General features: G+C 48.5%; 1 long non-coding RNA gene across 2 annotated transcripts in view; it reads left to right on the top strand.

The window, feature by feature from the left end:
• Nucleotides 1–1,307: 1,307 nt before the first annotated feature.
• The window catches only part of LOC306642266, a 40,567-nt gene continuing 35,874 nt past the window's right edge, over nt 1,308–6,000 (top strand). For both annotated transcript variants that reach the window (XR_013758451.1, XR_013758452.1), the window contains exon 1: nt 1,308–1,500. This is a non-coding gene — a long non-coding RNA (uncharacterized lncRNA). The remainder of the gene's footprint in view (nt 1,501–6,000) is intronic.

Here is a 6,000-nt window from a genome sequence, read left to right as displayed (position 1 = left end):
GCCAAGAACTGGAAGAGTAGGCTTTCAGGCTGAGACTTGGTTTCCCCACTTCTGCCACATAGCATAGGCTCTTCATGCCAGAATATGCTATTTTAGTTACAAGATTGAAAGGGCCAGTGGGTAGCCCCTGAAAATTACAGGGGCCCAGCAATTGGGGCCTGCATTCATTGTGTACTTCCGGAGTCACTATCATGTACTGGTTTATAGGCTGGGGACATAATATTAACTAGGACCTACAGTGAGTGAGCCTTTTGCAGTCTGAGGGAGAGAGCAGGGCTAGAGAAGTGAACAGCAGGCTGCCCTGAAATAATGTTGGATAGAATTCTACAAGATAGGTAGAGAAAGACTGAAAGATTTCCAGAGGAAATGGTCTCTAAGCCAAGACTGAAATTGCCAGCTGGAAATTGGGACTGGGAAGGCTGGGATGGTGGAGACGAATGTGCAAGGCCACAAGGTGGTGAAGAAATGGAATAGAACCGGGTATTTTGGAGAATAAGTAGGGGCAGATGATGATGGAGGGCCTTGAGGCTGTGTAAGTGTGAACTTTTTATAAAGTCTGGGCAGCCACTACAGGGTCCTAAGTAGAGGACTGAGTTTGTCTGATTTGCTTTTCATTAGCAAACTCCATGACTTCGGCCAATGTACTTCCCCGTTTTCTCTTCCGTGCCTTGCGGATCTCTGTGGCTCTTCCCTACTGTGCTCCTGTGACTCTTTAAGCAGTAAGATCATGCAGTTTGCAGGCCCATCAACGGGGCTCCTGGGCAAACAGATTTCCATGCCTGGGTTCTCCAGGTCAATGCAATTTCTGTAATAAAACATGGAAGTGATCGTGCTTAAACTGGAGTTGGATGGATGGAGAGTGGGTCAGAGGAGGGGTTCTGGCCGGGCTGCGGGAGACCTGCGGTGCTGGGAAACTGAGGCAAGGTGGTACGACGGCAGGCGGCCCGAAGCCTCCGGGTGGGCCGAACGATTCTTTTCAAACCCTCCGCCATCACCTCAGCTCACAGCCTCTTATCGCGTCTCTGGAGCCTCAGAGGAAGGCTGCCTGGCCCGGACGCCTGAAATCCGCCCATTGTTCCCTCCCGGGACCGCAGAGCCACAGCTCACCGCGGGCAGCAGACAGCAGCCCTTGCAGCCGGAAGCGCCGGCCGGGCGCGGAGCCAAGGGCGGACTCAGGTCTGCGCAGGCGCAGGTGGAGCTGCCTAGGGAAGACGGGCGCGGTCCTGGTTCTGCGGCCCGCGTCTGCCATCTGGTGGAAAGTCAGCGCTGGTGGCCTGGCAGCTTCCACCGGGCGGAGGCGGGCGCTGGCTGAAAGCGGACGCAGAAACCTTGCCGGGGAGCCCAGCCAAGCGCTGTGTTTTTCCAGGTCCGCGCAGGCCAGGGGAGCCCTGCGTGTTTGCTTGGTAGGAGTGGATTACCGGGAAACTAGACGGAAGGTACCCTGCCAGTCGGCGTGTACTGTATTGTTTGGGAGTGAACAGCGTGTAAAGTAAATGTCAGGTGAGAACAGTGCCGGGAACCACCGCCCGCCCCCTCCTCCTGGCCTTGGCTGCTCCCTGACCTTGAGCGAAGCGCCACGGGCAAAACAGCTCGGCGGTTCAGAGGATTGGGAGGAGGCGGGGTGGGAGGAAGAGGTGTCAAGACAGAAATAAGAGCTGGACTGCCCAGCCCACGCATTCCGCTCGGGCTGTACGTAAGCAGAGGGCACGCACGCCCCTTCTGCCCAGCCCACGAACACGGTAGATAACTTGGTGAGCCACGATTCCAGAGAGACCGCTTTTCTGCCAGGTGTGAGGGGTAGTTCAGGACCCACCCAGTCATGACAGGAACAGAACCCATGCAGTAAGGGGACCCCCAGCCCCAGGAATTAGAATTACATATCCCATTTAGGGAGCCACTCTACCTACAGTTGCCTTTAAATTTGTCTTCACTGGCTGGGTGTGGCGTAGTTCCCTATCTCCTGATTCTGAGCTGTCCTTGATTTTCTTGGGTCCCACCCTGTTCTTGTATCAAGCAGTCACTTTGGAATGTGTTTCCTCTCTTCAGGGATTTAAACGTTAGTCATGAACATCTTCCCTCGCCTTCTGTCCTTGCTGAAGGGCATATTGACTATTCCTTCATTCCACCTGAATTTTCAAGGGCTGCCTGTTGGGAAAGCGCTTCTCTAGGGTTCCTCTTGTTGCAGAGCAAGGAAGCATTTTGGATCCCAAGCGACTGGGAGGTCCTCCGTCACCAGTTCTTTGTGATCATGTCATACCGGATTTCAGACAAGTCACTCAGAGTAGCAGGCATGAGGTTATTAGAAGGGTTTGGAAAAGGGAAAAAGGGACACTTTGAAGGAAGGGAGGGAATAAGTCCTCTGGGTAGAGGCACAGGCCACTCCTGCCTTCCTGTTTTATTGGTGGTCCCAGAGAAGTTTCCAGAGTCTTACCTATGTCCACCTCTTGACTTTTGACGGATTGCATAACTTTCAAGTCACCACTGTACGTGGTCTTACCCCATGGAGGGGGAATTTTATTATTATAATGGCATGATAAAGATCCAAGGCAACTGTGGGTCACCTTGGCCCACAATGACTGGTTCTAATTGGAACTTTTAACAGATTCTGTGGTTGGGGATTTGCTTCTAATCATCCTGTCTCCCTTAGTCCTGGAATCTGGTCTGTGTAAAAGTCACAAAACTCCACCCTTCAGGGTAACTTTTGTTCTCCGTATCCACAGGGCTGAGCCTTTATAGGGCCTATGGTTGTTCCCTGAGGAATGTCACATATCCTACTGACTTAAGCCAGGCCAGGTCAGAGCAGCCTCAGGCAAACTACCCTTCAAAAGAAAGCATGTGGGAGTCAACAGAGTAGGCCCAATCCACAGAACCATCCCACAAACCTCCTGTTCCCACTGCTTATGTCTGCCACCTATTACTGCCCCAACACCTTTTTTATGAGCTTCCAGTTCCCCTGCATCCCATTGATGGATGTCATCCAGTGTCACTGAAGGGACTTTTTGTGCCTATGTTTTCAATAGGAGAAGAGCAACCTCAGAAGTGAGGATATGGCTGACAGTGGTCTCACCACTTTTACAGAATTCATGCATTCCTTTCAAAGATATTCCTTTCTCTAGCTTCTAAACATACCCCTGGCTGCAGGTGACAGGGATTTTACTTATTTGGTTACATCATACCTGCATCTGTGGATGTTAGCAAGGCACTTCATGACTGTGAAGGAAAAAGACAGGGACAGACCATGGATCTGGAAGGCGCATGACATGAACTTGAATGTGGTGAATTGACGTCTCATGTTCTTCAAGAAATGTCCAGACAAGGTGACCTCACTGGGGATCTGGCCAGTGCCCTTGCAACACAAAAGGGCACACTGAGATCCAGAGAGAAGCGACTGGCTCAGGTTACTCAGCAAGCTGGTGACCTAGCTGGAATTAGATCCCAGCTCTCTTGACATTCAACTCTTTCATTAATTGCACGTTTATTGAGGACATACTATGTGCCAGGGACTGTGCCAAGCTCTGAAAATATTGATGAGAGTAAAATGAAGTGCTTTTGAGATGGGGATTTAGGGATACAGAGAGAACACAGAGTCTCAAAAGAGAAACACTCAAACTGTTGGAATGCAGAACAAGCAACCCAGCCAGTGTCCTTGTGCCAGCATCCTTGTCTGCAGCTTGATGATTGACTAATGAAAAAGAAACAAAATTGCGAGATGACCACAAGAAGTCTGGAGGAATCCCTACTTTAGAAAATATGGGTACTAAAGACAGAACTGACCCTAGAACATGAGAGGGCAATGTGCAAACCCAAGGAAAACTGGCATAAAATTGAGTAACCCTGCCCTGACTCCACCTCTAGTCCACCTCAATAGCTACTGTCCCTCTATAAATGTTAAAATAACAGATCAAGATGAGATGACTCATTTTCTCTCCCTCAGATCGCCCACACTTACATTCTCGAGTGTGTACTTTCTTTCCATGATAAACCTCTTGTTCTGCTACTCATACCCGATGTATTCTTCAACCTGAATGGTCTTGAGTAGAGGATTCTTCTGCCCTGATATCTCCTCTGACCCCTGTACAAAGACTCTTGTATAGTGTTTGTATCCTCTGGTGTATTAGAGATTGTAGGCAAACAAATCTATCCCATAATGCCTTATGGTTAGAAGTGCTATGATCTTCTGTGCATCTTTCCTGGCATTTTGGAGGGTTTGAGGATCTTCATGAAAATGTTCACTAGTTAAATAAATGTTGGTGAATGTCTCACTATATGTGAGGTGTATGGAGGATGAACATATACAGTCATGTGCCGCATAATGATGTTTCAGTCACCAAAGAATCACATGTACAATGGTGGTCCCCTAGGATTATAATGAGAAGGATCTACTTTCAAAGCTTGCCACTCAACAGGACAGAAAGCATGCCTCTTAGCATCCTTACATATACTTTATAATTTTTGTGTTGGGTGTTTCCTCTCCCGATTTCTTCCAAAGAGGAAGCTTGTAGAATACTTCGATTCTGAAATGGTGCAAATCCCTTCCCCAAAAGGCATCTCAAATCCAGCCGCTGCTACTGACTTATTGATGGGCACCATCCAGTGGCCTTGGGGAGGTGGTGGGCAGCCCAGCCATGGCTTATAATAAGCAGAGACAACTCAGCATCCACCTTGCAGTGAATAATAGAACAAAAGCTGCCAGCGCCTGCAGGATCAAAGCGCATGAGCAATCACAGTGTCTCTGGGTTAAATAGATCAGCAGAGGGGGCTGGGGCAGCAGGCGGATGCCATGGACGTTTTGGGGGGAGTCTGGGCTGAGAAGGAAATGTCAGCTGGAGAGAGGCTTTCTGTTCCTCACAAGATATTCTCCCGTGGCTCTCTTTTGTTAACCTTCTCTGGAGTTGGGGGACTCATTCCTCCATCGGCTTTCTCCACCACCTGCCCCCAAAGAGATGAGGTGACCATGTTGAGAGGTGATGGGAAAAGAGTACTGAACCAGAGGCAGGTGACACTGGATCTATGAGCTTAGGCCATGCTGATGTTCTTTAGGCCCCAAACTCCCCATCTGTGAAATAAGGAAGTTGGATGAAATATGGAGTTTCAGACTTTCTGTCCACTCTGGTAAATTTCTGAAAAGAGATAGACGGATCTGTTACCTTCTGGCTCCCTGTCCAGTTACCTGTAGTCCAGGGGGAATGATTGCCAAACTCAGTGTGTGAACCCCCATTTTGTGGGGGAATCAGGAGACGAGCAGAAGGGGAGACTGTATTATTTATTCCCTCCTGTAGTCTGCTTCAACTCGCTAGTGGACAAACCAGAAGCAATTTTGGGGGCAGAAAAATTACCATTGGGATTTTTATTCAAAAAACATATTTTTAGATGTTAATCTTTGTGCCTTTCAATGTATATGCAGTTCTAGAAGAGAAGCTTCTGATGGAGTGGGGGTGCTCTGGGGAGCTTCGAGAATGTTTAGCTCAACCCAAAAGACCCCCAAGGTTCTGAGCATTCTCTGAGAATATAGCCTGACTGCTTCTTGAAAGTTTGTGTGTGAGAGTGTGTGTGGTGTGTGTATACATATGTGCATGTTTGTGTGTCGTGTGTGTGTGGGAGGGTGCATGTGGATGTGCTTGCCCCAAGTCAGTCCAAGTCCAAAGATTTTTGTTTTTCCTTTTGAATAAGCCAGTGGGGGAAGTTAGTATATAATTAGAGGAAGAAATGTGTCAGGAAATAACTAATTTTACTAGTGGAAAATCACTGCAAACCTTCCCTTTTATATGTGAGCTCAGCAGCCTGCAGGCAGGTGAGAAGTCTGAGAACAGAGGTGGGGGATTGGATAAAGAAACTTCCACATTCAAAATAAGCCCAATGCATGGGTCCACAGATAGATCATACATGCATGTGCACACACGTTACATGGACTTGTGTGATGGCATACCTGGACATGGGTACAAGTGAACATCCTCACAGATAAATTTCAGTTTAGGGTAAAGACCAAGTATTGTGGATTGA

This window comes from Sciurus vulgaris (genome assembly GCF_902686455.1).
Source record: "Sciurus vulgaris genome assembly, chromosome: 12".
Classification (NCBI taxonomy): domain Eukaryota; kingdom Metazoa; phylum Chordata; class Mammalia; order Rodentia; family Sciuridae; genus Sciurus; species Sciurus vulgaris.
The sequence above is the reverse complement of the archived record's forward strand: the minus strand, read 5'-3'. Positions and strand labels throughout refer to the sequence as shown.